The following is a 13,218-nucleotide window of genomic DNA, read 5'->3' as shown; positions in this document are numbered from 1 at the left end:
AAATGATACCGCAGACGCTTGGAATGAATTTCTTAATGATAAAACGGAAAATAATTTTACTAACCCAGGATTTGAAAGAGTTAATGAATCGATAAGAACTTATGTATGGGCAATTCTCGGTGCGCAATCGCAAACACGAACGTCCATTATCGGTACTGGGACGGCGTTCGATGCGCAAAAACAGTTTGTCGCAAACGTGGAGGACGCCATTAATTCACCAGTTGACATACCATCGTCTATAAAGCGTTTTCAAGATGCATTACAGTACGCTCAATCCAAAGTGGACTTTGTTTATGCGCCGGGACTATACATGTCTCTGAGTAATATGGAACTTAAGATCGGTCAAGTGATCGGTTATAATAATAAAATTGTTATCGCTACCGATCAACAAAAACCAGGTATAAATTCAGATATGAACATCGAATTAATAACGCAAACGATCACGGGTGAAAAGGGAATAGTCAAGCCACAAACACCACATGTTTCACAAACATCTACTGATGCACAAGTGTCACCGCATATTGCGGCTAAAAATCAACAACATATCGATGAAAAAACAGTGCTTGTAGTGGGTGGAGTCTCGGTTGGTTTACTCATGATTTGGTTAAATAGTCTTTAGTGAACTGATTTGGTGGTTAAATAGTTCTTAGCGAATACGTACAACAGCCCTGCAATTGCTACGATCAACCCCCACAAGTTTTGACTAAGCCAAGTGGTGGTCTTAGCTAATAAATTCAATAGCCAGGAAACAACACTCCCTATTATACCGGGAAGTGCAGCCGCGGCTTTCTCAGCTAGCTTTCCCAGTGCTGAACCTAATGCTTTTAAATGTTTTTTTATCCACTCTCTTATACCGTTTTTATCGTTAGGCGGTGATCCGCCTCCACCACCTGTTAACGAGAGAGTCAAAGTCGATATGATAAATCCCAACGCGGTTAAAATACTAGCAATTGTTATTCCCTGTTCTCTGAACAATGTTTTAATTTTATCGGCCAGTGTAGTATCATCGTTGAGGACTTGATCGATAGTTTCTCGAATTCGACTGATTTGCGAACGAAGTGCCTTTCTATTACTGGAAGCTGCTTCGAGGCGGGCCAATCTTTCCTCTTCTAAGTTACGCAATCTTTCAGCAACGCGGCGTCTACTGAATTCATCGCCCGCCTGTTCGAGTTTTGTTTTCTCTTGAGCTATATGTTTGTCGATTTCGGATAGCTTTGCTGTATTATTGATGAGTTCTCCCCGCATAGTTTGCATTGCCTTGTCAAGACCTCGTAATTCCCGAATACTGAACTCTGAATGTGGTACCTGTAACGTTGAATTATCGTAGTAGGTATCTAAGATTTCTCCGAGTCCGTTCGAGGCCACCATCGAGGCTGCTTCCAAATTATCTGTATTAACGAGTTCTTTCCTCATAGTCTGAAGAGCCTTAGTAGTCTTCACGGGAAGTCGTCCGTATTCTACAAAACCTAATTTATCACGAACAAACTCGCGGCTATGTCTGCCGGCTATAGTAGACAAGGCTAGGGGCTTACGAGTACTATAATGCATAAGCTCAATATGCGGAGAGTCACGTACTCGCAATGTTCCTTTACTATCTAGCATAAACTTTGAATAGTCACGACCTATTGGGATAACATAATTTTTATAATCTTTTAATGCATCGTAATAATCATCAACGGCTGGTTTCAAAAGGGCATCATTTACGGTTGGGATCATAAAGCTGGTGTCATCAGTACCCTCTTCGATGGTACTAGTATCAGTTATGTTATCTAGATCAAAGTCATTATGTTCAAAATCAGTCATTTTTATATTAAACATAGGGTACATGTTTTCAATATAACAATGTCTTCGCAATACGGACGCAAGTTAAACCCACAACGTAGACTTCGAGATCCATTAGGGGTCAAGGCAATTCGTCAGTCTGTTACTATAACTAATAACCCTAGTACCATCGATCAGAATCAAACGCTTCTGGTTCACTTTCCTAATCTCGGCGCACACGATGTGTTAGTTCCGGGAACTGTCCGACTACCATTTACGATTGTTTTGAATTCTACCGACGTTAACAGGGAGCCAGTTCAGAACTTAGGTCGTGCTATCGTTAAGAAAATCGCTATTAAAATTAGCGGTAATGAGGTTTGAGTATCGACGATAGCGATGTATACTATTGTTACATGGATCTCTGGAGAACGGATAAAGAGCGGGAAAACTTACAGTACCAAGGTATTTGTAATAAGAACACATTGAGACTGCGCGTAGATGCTTCTAGTGGTGATGGTACTGTCGTAAAAGATCAGGCCGTTGCTGACGCATTAGGTAACAGATTCTATGTTCCCCTAGACTTTGAATTACTAGATTCCCACTTGCCTTTTTATCAAGCATCCCTAGGCGATAGGTTAGAATACGAACTCACTTTTAACGACTACGGTAGAGTAATCAGAGCTGCTGAAGAAGCTAGCTATTCCATTGACAATATCTCTTTGGAGTACGATATGATAACGGATCCCGAATTAGCCAGACAAATTCGTAACCAGTATTCGGGAAGTTTAGCAATTTTGTACGATCGCGTGCTTCGACATCGAAAGATCACGAGGGACAAAAAAGATACGATGTGGAATATCTATCTAAACGTCCCCACGAGGTCGTTGAAGGGTATTTTAATGTTGTTCGAGGACCCCTCCGATGCGTTTAAAAGAAATACCGAGAAGTTCTACAATCCCAAGATTACGAAAGTAGAATTGACTATTGAGGGCATTCCTAATCAACTATTTAGCCAAGGAATGCTAGCGTATCACCAGTGGGATGAGATTAAAAAACTTCCTTCTATAAAACGCTCCCCGGACGTTAACGCGGTCGTGAAAGATCTGTCTCTCGGGAGTGTATCGATGGGTGAATACCTAACCTCGAAGTACGCGCTATGGCTCGACATGCGAACAACGGACGATGACCAACTACACGGCAGTGGGAGGAGAATAGAAAATGCTAGCGAGGGTGTCACCATACAGATAACGAAGCTTCAGGAATCGGCTGGTAAATTAAACATATATTTGTACGTGATTATGGATGCGCAACTTAATATACAGAATGGGAGATTCGTGCAAGCAATCTATTGATAATCTTTTACCTAAAGATCCTCACTGCGCTATCATATGCGGGCAAACGGGCTGTGGAAAAACAGCTTTTATTCTAGATATTTTACAAAGTCATTATCGGGACGTTTTCGATCATATTATTATTCTGTGCCCGACTATAAGCGTTAATAAAACATACCTATCGAGAGATTGGGTAATGAATGACGACAGGGTACACAGAGTCGATCCGGGCGATCGTTTACAAGACTGTCTCCGAGTATGTCACGAAAAATACAAAGGAGAATCAACCCTTTTCGTAATAGACGACTGCAGCGCGAGTAAAGAATTAACAAAAAAGAAGGATATGCTTTCGTATTTAGCATTCTCCGGTCGGCATACTCAACATAGCGTTAGGGTACTTACTCAAAAATACAACTCTGTCCTGAAAGATCTCCGAGAGCAGACCAAATGGGTAGCGCTGTTTCATTGCAAAGACCGAGATTCATTCGAGGAATGTTTACGCGAAAATGACGTCATTTATACCAAGGGTGAACGTGACAAAGTCAGAAAAGTGTTAGCTGCAACGAAGCACTGTAAACTCGTATTAAAAACCGATCAACCAGCTGCTTATGCAATTGCTTAGCAAAATGTAGCAAAATTATAGCAAAATTATAGCAAAATTGTAGAAAATATAGCAAAAATTATAGCAAATTGAACATTAGCGGTTAATATTACATAAAATGTGGTTCGAAATCCTCATTCTTTCGCAACAGTTCATTATTACGGGATGTATTGGATACGTCATATTATATTATGTTAGACTTAAATATCTCCTTAGGTATTACATTATGGAATGCGACGAACTCATCGAACAAATGCTCAAAGAATCTGATGCTGAAGTAGTTACAGATAAACATAGAGAAAGACTCGCGGCTTTGGTAGCCGGTGGAAAATGTTCCCAATATTTGGGAGAAAATTATACCATCGAAAAAATTGATAACATGACCGACGAAGAGATTAAAAAACTGTACGCGCGTTACGAGTCTAGACTGGGAGCTACAATGACTAAAACTATAGGGTCTTCTATATTACAACTATTCACAGTCGTAGCTAGTACGTTTCTCCCCATCCCGGCAGAACATCGCATGTATTTATGCGAATCTCTAGAGAAAGACCCATTCATCGAACACGCTATAAGCTCAGTGAGCTGTGAGTTTTATCATAGATTCGGAATGTTCTTAGCTCCGTTCACCACAGCTTTAATAACGGCTAGGTATTGTCAATTTAAACATACGTGCCCACTTAATAATATAAAGAACGAATTTCAAATAAATAATGGAGACACAACAGGTGACACCACAACAGACACAACAGATTGCGGAAACTGAACAGAATGAGGATGCACCACAAGTGAATGAGGATGCACCACAAGTGAATGAGAAAATACTAAAACCCAGAGTTACTAAGAACCCCCCAAAAATAGCTGCAGGAAGAAAGGGAGGGCTGGTGCGCAAAGCAAAATTAATAAATAATTCAAATCCGATTAAAACATGGGCACTAGTAGGAGTTGCTGGTATAGCGGCTGTATGGTTCTTTTATAAGACCGGAGAAGAGAAAACGTCACCCCCGCCGCAACAACAAGTTCAATTAGAGGTTAGTCCTCATATAATGCTATAAGAAGCATGACTACTCCAGTTACAGACGGTAAAATGTTGGTAAACGCGACGTATCATTCAGCGGTGGTAACCGGCTTGGCCATTGGCTATGCCCGTATGGCTAAAATGATTACTAAAGCCACACCTCCCAAGCTAGATTTTAATGGACTTGATATAGGTATGATGGTTCTGGATATTGGATTAGCAATGGCAACGAAGGATATGCTCATCAAACAAGGACTTATCCCGGAAGACATAATGAAGTAATTAAACATTTGAATATTTATATTCATATACTATGGCATCAATTGCGATGATGGTCGGTGGAGCTGTTGTTAATGCTCTAGCTTTTTCGGGGAGTAATTATTTATTTTCCAGTATGAGGGAATCAAACGCTAAAGAAGTTGAAGAGGAGCGTAAACGACATAATAAAGTATTAGAACAATACCAAGCAGCTCAGTTACAATATACGCAGCATAGAATGAAGAGATTAGACTTTATTCATGAACAACTGCTTAAGGAAGGACATTCAATTCAAACGTTTAAGGATGTCTAATCTGCCATGCACGAATACTACCTCGTTTATGGGAAAAAACTCGACCCAATACCTAGACCAACAATGAGTCAGTTTTATACACCGTCAGAGGCTCAGAAAGACCGAGAGGTCGCATTTGTGATTATTGGGTTAACTGCAGTATTGATTTTCAGCTATTCCCTAGTGTAGATGTGATTTGCATTTAGACAAATGATATGATAGATGTATATACAATGAATAACTGCAAGTTTACACTCATGGGGAAGACGACTCTATGTAACCGCCGCTGTGTTGAAATTTACTGCGGTATACACAATTATTACATGTAGCGTGGACACATAAACTATACGTGTTCTGAATGCGGGATAGGGGTCAAAGGTCGTTATTGTTTATGTAAGAAACACGGTGCTGATAGGGTCAGGAATCAGATTATTTATGCTAGGAAGAGAGATTACATCAATGAGAGGAATAGGTTGGGGAGAATACGTATTTAGATATATGAAAACAACCAATTAGACATTTGTTTCATTTTGCATATACCATTCAACCACTATGGTTTTTGTCAGAGAGTTGAAGGCTATGGCAAAGCAACGTGGTCTACGTGGATATTCTCATATGAGAAAAGCTGAATTGATTACCTTACTCGGTTTGGAATACAACAGACCACAGACTGTTAGAGAACTCAAAGTTCGAGCGAGAAACAGTGGGCTGAGAGGTTATTCTCGAATGAGAAGAGCTGAATTGATCGCTTTACTAGATAATAATAATAATGATGATAATCAACAAGAACAAGAATTAATATTTGTACCCACATCCGCCGGCGTTGGTAAATATCTAAGAGGTTGGAAGATGGATATTAATTCCAACATGGATGTTAACGATATTAAGCCCATCATATGGAGTAAAATTAACGAGGAGTTAGATGATTTACAAAGTATAAAATACCAGCTGACGATTAAAATGTCATTGATTAAAGTAACGCAGACGATAGCGTCCAATATACCGAACCATATTTCCTTAGCAATCAAGAAGTTATAACCGAATCCGATACTATAAACGCATCATTAGATACATCAATTCAGAGGATACAGGAAACTTTAGAACGCTGGACTAATAGAGGTTCGGGTTGGGGTGTGGATAAAATCGATAGTTTATATTTAGATATAGCAAATTATATGCCCTTCAAAGGTGGATCTTATATAGATTTACCCCCGTATTATAAGAAGAAAAAAGCCATAATTAACGTAAAAAATAAATCCGATGATTGTTTAAGAATGATGATAAGATCTGCATTGTTCCCCATAGACAAAAATCCAGATAGACCTTCTAGCTATCCCCAAAACGATGGACTCAACTTCGATGGTATAGACGAACCTACACCAATATCCCAAATTGATAAGGTGGAAAAGCAAAATAATTTAGCTATAAATGTTTTCGGACATTCTAAAGGAATTGTTGTACACAGGATAAGCTCCGCTCCGGAACATATTCCCAGAATCAATTCATTTCTGATCAAAAAAGATGGAAAATATCATTATACGTGGATAAAGAGTTTAAACAGGGTGCTATACGATCAAACAAAACATAAGGAAAAGAAATATTTCTGCGAAAGATGCCTGCATGGGTACAGCAGACAAGATCTATTAGAAGCGCATAAAGAAGACTGTAGAGGTGTTGGACAGACCGCTATCAGGATCGATATGCCTAAAGAGGGAAAAAATATATTAAAATTTGAACACTATTGTAATCAAATGCCAGTACCGTACGTAATTTACGCCGACTTCGAAGCGCTTATCAAGCCCATAGAAAATACCAACCATAGTAGTTTTACATACAAAACTCAAGAACATATTCCTTGTGGGTTTGGATATATAGTTGTAAGGTATGATGGGAAAACAAACACTCCCGTGATTTACAGAGGTCCCGATGCAGCGGGAAAGTTCCTAGAATATCTACAAAATGAAGAGAGAATAATCAGGGAAGAATTATCGTGTAAGAAACCCATGCGTATGACGATAGATGATTGGAGGGCCCACAAGAAGTCAACGAGTTGTCACGTTTGTAATAAACCTCTGGATGGGGATTCCGTAAGAGATCATTGTCACGTCACAGGTAATTATCAGGGAGCCGCTCATAACGAGTGTAACTTGAAACTAAAAATGAATGCTCAAACAATACCCATCCCCGTTGTGTTTCATAACCTTAGGGGATACGATTCACATCTCATTATGCAAGCTATCTCAAAGACCGACGGCGGTTTAACGTGCATTCCTAACAATATGGAAAAATACATTTCGTTCTCGTTGACTAAACCTATACATTATAGGGACAAGGATTGGAAAGCTAGAATAAAGCAAAGTAACGGGCTTAGATTCATAGACTCCGTACAGTTTCTGTTATCTTCCCTGGACAATTTAGCTAAAGCGAACAATCCCGATGACTTCGTGATAACAAATCAATATACCGATCAGATAACTCGTCATTTGTTGCTGAGAAAAGGTGTATATCCTTACGAATATATGGATGATTGGTCTAGATTCGAAGAAACTGAATTACCACCCCTCGAATCATTCTATAGTAACTTAACAGAATCTAGAATAACAGATGCCGATTATGAACATGCTCTGACGGTCTGGGATAAATTAGGTTGTAAGAATTTAGGTGATTATCACGATCTGTACTTAAAAACCGATGTACTGTTACTCGCCGATATATTCGAGATATTTAGAAAGACGTGTTTAAAACAATACGGCTTGGACCCAGCATGGTACTATTCCAGTCCTGGACTATCGTGGGATGCATTGTTAAAGAAGACCGGCGTAGAACTAAAACAACTCACAGATTACGATATGCACTTGTTTATTGAGAAAGGATTAAGAGGGGGTATATCGATGGCAGCGAAAAGGTATTCCAAGGCTAATAATAAATTAGTGGAAGGATATGATCCGAGTAAACCCGACACGCATATATTATATCTCGACGCTAACAATTTGTACGGATGGGCTATGAGTCAACCTTTACCCACGGGTGGTTTTGAGTGGGTCGATGATATCAATAATAATGATGAGAATAAAGGGTACATACTAGAAGTTGACTTGGAATATCCGAGTTCCTTACATAAAGACCATAACAGTTACCCGCTAGCTCCCGAAAGATTAATGGTTAATAAAGACTGGATGTCAGAATATCAACACTCCTTGATGGGTAATAGTAGGTTAGCTAACGTAGAAAAACTCGTACCAAATTTGATGGATAAGACAAAATATATAGTTCACTACAGAAATCTCCAGTTGTATCTATCGTTAGGTATGAAACTTAAGAAAATACACAGAGTTCTAAAGTTTGATCAAAGCCCTTGGATGGAGCCCTATATAAGGCTGAAGACAGATTTAAGAAAGATAGCTACCAGCGATTTCGAAAAGAATCTATATAAGCTCATGAATAACTCGGTATTCGGTAAAACTATGGAGAATCTAAGGAAGCGTGTTGATGTTAAATTAGTCAGATCTAATGAGGAAGAAAGACTCAGGAAACTTATAGCCAGTCCGGCTTTTAACAGAAGCAAGATATTCGATAACGACTTAGCCGCGTTGCATATGCAAAAGAGTAATATAAAATTCAACAGACCGGTGTACGTCGGTATGAGTATTCTCGACTTGTCAAAACACTTAATGTATGACTTTTATTACAACGAACTTAAGAAGCAATACGGCGATAGATGCGAGGTTTTATATACCGACACAGATTCTTTGTTGATGGAAATACAAACCGAGGATGTGTATAAAGATATGGCAGAAAAAATAGATATGTACGACACGAGCGATTACCCAAAAGATAATCCACTGCACAGCGTTGTAAATAAAAAGGTGTTAGGTAAGATGAAGGATGAATGTGCTGGGACTCCTATAGCGGAGTATGTAGGATTAAGCCCTAAGATGTATTCTATAAAAAAGTCCGATAATGGAGAGATAAGAAAAGCCAAGGGCGTTAAGAAGTATGTGGTAAAAAAGCATATCAAACATGAACAGTATAAAGAATCATTATTCAATGGTAGAACGTTCAAACACGAGATGAACTCTTTAAGAAGTTATGATCATAGGATATATGGATTAAGAATGAACAAGACATCATTATCCCCCTTAGATACAAAGAGATGGATTGATAATGATGGTGTAACTACCTATGCTTATGGTTATGGTGGTAATACCGTACCGTCGGGAACTATGAACAACTCTTCTCGTACAAATGCCCTACCCGGTCCATCTTGAAGATAATAAAGAATAGGCTCTCCTTCTTTCGTAACCAATCGACTAATGTTATACGTCTTAAGGGACCATATGGGATCGGTTGCGCGACGTAGGCCTCCTTCGAGTTCACCGGGCTGGTATAAATATCTTACCCTTACTCTATCCGGAAGTTTTTGTTCTTTGCCTCTCCTCGGTGCTGAAGATTCGGAAGTCACGGATTTCATTTTAATCGCATCGGATGGTTTCTTCCCTATTAATCTCGTTACTTCATTATTCAGCCCTGATACAACGGCTGATAATCGTGTCACCCATTCGGTTGATCTCAATCGCTCGGATTTCATTTCAATCCCATACTGATAGCCAAACAAACGTTCAGCTAGTGTCCGGTTAAATCTTTCGACGATAGCTTGACTGCGGTGGGCCTCTCTTTCACCTCGGACGATTTTGACGTCGTGCTTTGTTAAGAGTTTAGTTACCGATCCCATAAACTCTCAACCGGGATCTACTTGAAATAGCTTAGGCCATTTTAGTGGTCCGCGTTTATATATGCGACTCAGTGCATTAGCTACTTCTGTTGATTCTTTCGAGGTTAATGGCTCAGCCTCTTTGTATCGACTAGCCACATCCACTACTGTTACAGCGTATTTATACGTTTTGCGTTTTACCTTATCGTGGGGAAGAAACAAGAGGTCAGCCTGATGAACTTCATTCGTCGTAGAAATATCAAACTTCTTCCTCGGTATATAACGCGGTGCCGGTAAATATATTTGCCACAACGCTTGTTTCTTTAACCAATCCTTGGCCACATCTTTAGATACCTTAGCCGCGGTGGCTAATTTTTTTATTGCTCCTACACCTTTCCAATATCCTCGTGGGTTATAGTAAATTTTATTCATTATTAATTAATATTGATGTTTCGTTTAATACAACTCATGACTATCGTTGAATCGCATAATCATTTTGGCATAAAAAATTCCATGTGTAGTAGCAGTATAGGTATATAAATCTGGCTCCAGTGGAAGTGAGCCAGAACCATCATTACCTATAAAAATTTATATCATAGACTCCAGGTGGTGGTGAGCTGGAGTCAATTTAACTTAATCTCATGACTATCATTGAATCGCATAGTCATTTTGGCATAAAAAATTCCTCCTGTAGTGGTGGTATAGGTATATGAATCAAGCTCCAGTGGAAGTGAGCCAGAACCCCCATTACCTATACTACTCTCATCAGTGCTTCCTGACACTGTTCAATCTTGTTCTGTGACATTACCTGGATAATATAACTCATTGGATTAAGTTTTGAATTCTCATATGTATTATATTTAACAATATTGTCTTATATCACTCATTTTATACTTTTCTTATCACTTTGGGGGCTCTCGGTATTTACGTCGCTTTGGGCTTTGCAAGTCAATCATTCTGTAAACTATCATTATATGGCTTGCGGCCCCCAAAGTATTTTCATTTTCACTCATACCCGCAGGGTATCACCCTTTCTACTGATTTGCACAAAATATATTTTTGATAATGGAACAGCAAAAAATTGCCAAATTCTTTGCCAGTGCATGATCAAATGAAGAGTTTACAGTAGACACTACGTCGTCGTCTGTTTGCATGCCTCAGAAACTGAAGTTAGAAAGTACGATATCGAACCCTACCAAAGAACTGTGAAGCATGGTATTCCGAAGAACTGGCCACCTTAAAGTACGAATCTTGGCTTGAGTGTGACAGGGAAAAGGATGTAATATTTTGCTGTTTTTGTCGAAAATTTGGTAGGCTAGTCGGCAAAGATGTCAAAAGAAATCATGAAGAGCTTGAAGCACCTTTAATAAATAAAGAACATATTGTTGCACTTCGTTCTAAGTTTGCATCAGATAATCCTGGTTTATAATGTCAATAACAACACGACAACAGATAAAAGAACAACATTTATTAAATTTTTGGCATATGGGGATTCTTGGTATATACATATATACATGACACATAAAAATAGTACATGGAAGTCTTAACTTCAGCCAAGTCTCTAAATAGGAGTCGCGCACTCCATACTGTTTGAGCGTATTGAGACTTGGCTGAGCATACGAACATGGACGGTGAAGAAATATACCCGATCGCCGGGCTGTACCTCTGCCAAATAATACTAGTAGAAGGCGTGCACCCCTAGACTTGCTCCCGAGTGCCAGGAGTACCTGGCAGAGTAGACGAATGATGAAAAACAAAAAAGAGACGAAGGTTAAATTACTTGCAGGGGGAATAGTATCCGCCTGAATTACCCTCTGATAGAGTGGATAGATTGCCATATTGTTATTATGATAATTGTGGAACTGAATTGATGAGAATCCCCCTATCTGTCCTGGATTACTTAATTGCTTCCAAGCTCCAGGATTGCTCTTGAGATATGTCAGAATATAAATGAGAAGGTAGTGATGAGTCAATGCTATAACAATTGGTCTATGAATCTATGTAGTGATTGCAGCTTATATCTACAGAAATACACCTAGGTGGTGGTGAGGGAGGTGGTGGGTTCAGTCAAGATCCATCCATTACGAAGCGTGCTTGAATGAACCATGTGTTGTGAGCTGGACAAAGGAATTGCTGACAGCTGACTGTGCATGCGTTATGGCATGATTAAGTTTGGGCGTGTGAGAGAAACGGAATACAATTATGAATTACTCAAGTTTTCAAGCCGACTTAACTACAAATAAACACCCACTAGAGTATATTACCTGATAACTAAAAGTCACATATGCATAGCACAGGTTAGCCTGTTGAATTTAATATTCATAATGGACAAAGTTTTCATAGAAAATTATCAAATAGTATGGTGCATGTAATGAATAACATTCGATGACATAACCCTTGCTATTGCCATTTTTAACTCAACTCAATACCTAAGTAATAAGAAATCCCCAACAGAGTGGGAATGATAAATTTAAGTGAGAAAGAGAATGAACATTTGACGAAACTTTTTAAAACTGCCTAACACCTTGCACACAGGGAAATTCCATTCACTGAGGTTGAAGAACTTATTTTGCTTCAAAGTGTCAATTTTGATGTTGATTTACTTTAAAACTATGTGAGTGACAAACAAGCAGAGAAGTTTATTGATTTCATTGCTAAAGATTTGACAAATGATGTTGTGGATGATGTCAAAAAGTCTGGATGTTTCAGTGATATGAAACCTGTCACAAGATACCTTTGGGTTAGATCTGTTGAAAAGGCAGATGCTAATGATATTTATGCTGCAATTAATGAAGCTGTCACTGAAATTGGTGATTTTGCAGAATAGAATGATAGTCTTGTAGCCTTCACATCTGACGGAGCCCCAGTGAGGATGGGTAAAAAGGGTGGAGTAGCAGCCAAACTAAAACAAGATCTGCCCCATGTTGCTTGTGTTGTACATGGACTTGAACTTGTAATTAAGGACTCATGCAAGAATAGTTCTCTACATGTTACATTTGACAACACTCTGCAGAATATTTATAAGCTCTACCACTATTCTGCTTTAAATCTGAATGGACTGTTCGAGACTGGACATGCTCTTTGCATTGATGTGAAAACACCAGTGAACATAATGGGCACAAGATGGGCTAACCACAGATCTAGGGCAATCAAAGTTGTACATTTCACATAATTGGAAGGCAATTATTACACATTGCTGTCAAGTCAGCATTACCAGCAAATCAGGTTATTCTTCATCAAAGGCAA

At 39.0% G+C, this 13,218-nt stretch overlaps 1 protein-coding gene across 4 annotated transcripts in view; it reads left to right on the top strand.

Moving 5' to 3' along the window:
• The window catches only part of LOC139445782 (ankyrin repeat domain-containing protein 26-like), a 758,925-nt gene that overhangs the window by 387,426 nt on the left and 358,281 nt on the right, over positions 1-13,218 (top strand). The gene's annotated exons all lie outside the window — the stretch shown is intronic.

The sequence above is a fragment of the Haliotis cracherodii genome, unplaced genomic scaffold, assembly GCF_022045235.1.
Source record: "Haliotis cracherodii isolate W230 unplaced genomic scaffold, xgHalCrac1.p SCAF_6, whole genome shotgun sequence".
Classification (NCBI taxonomy): domain Eukaryota; kingdom Metazoa; phylum Mollusca; class Gastropoda; order Lepetellida; family Haliotidae; genus Haliotis; species Haliotis cracherodii.
Note: the sequence above shows the minus strand (reverse complement) of the source record. Positions and strands in the feature narration are given on the sequence as shown.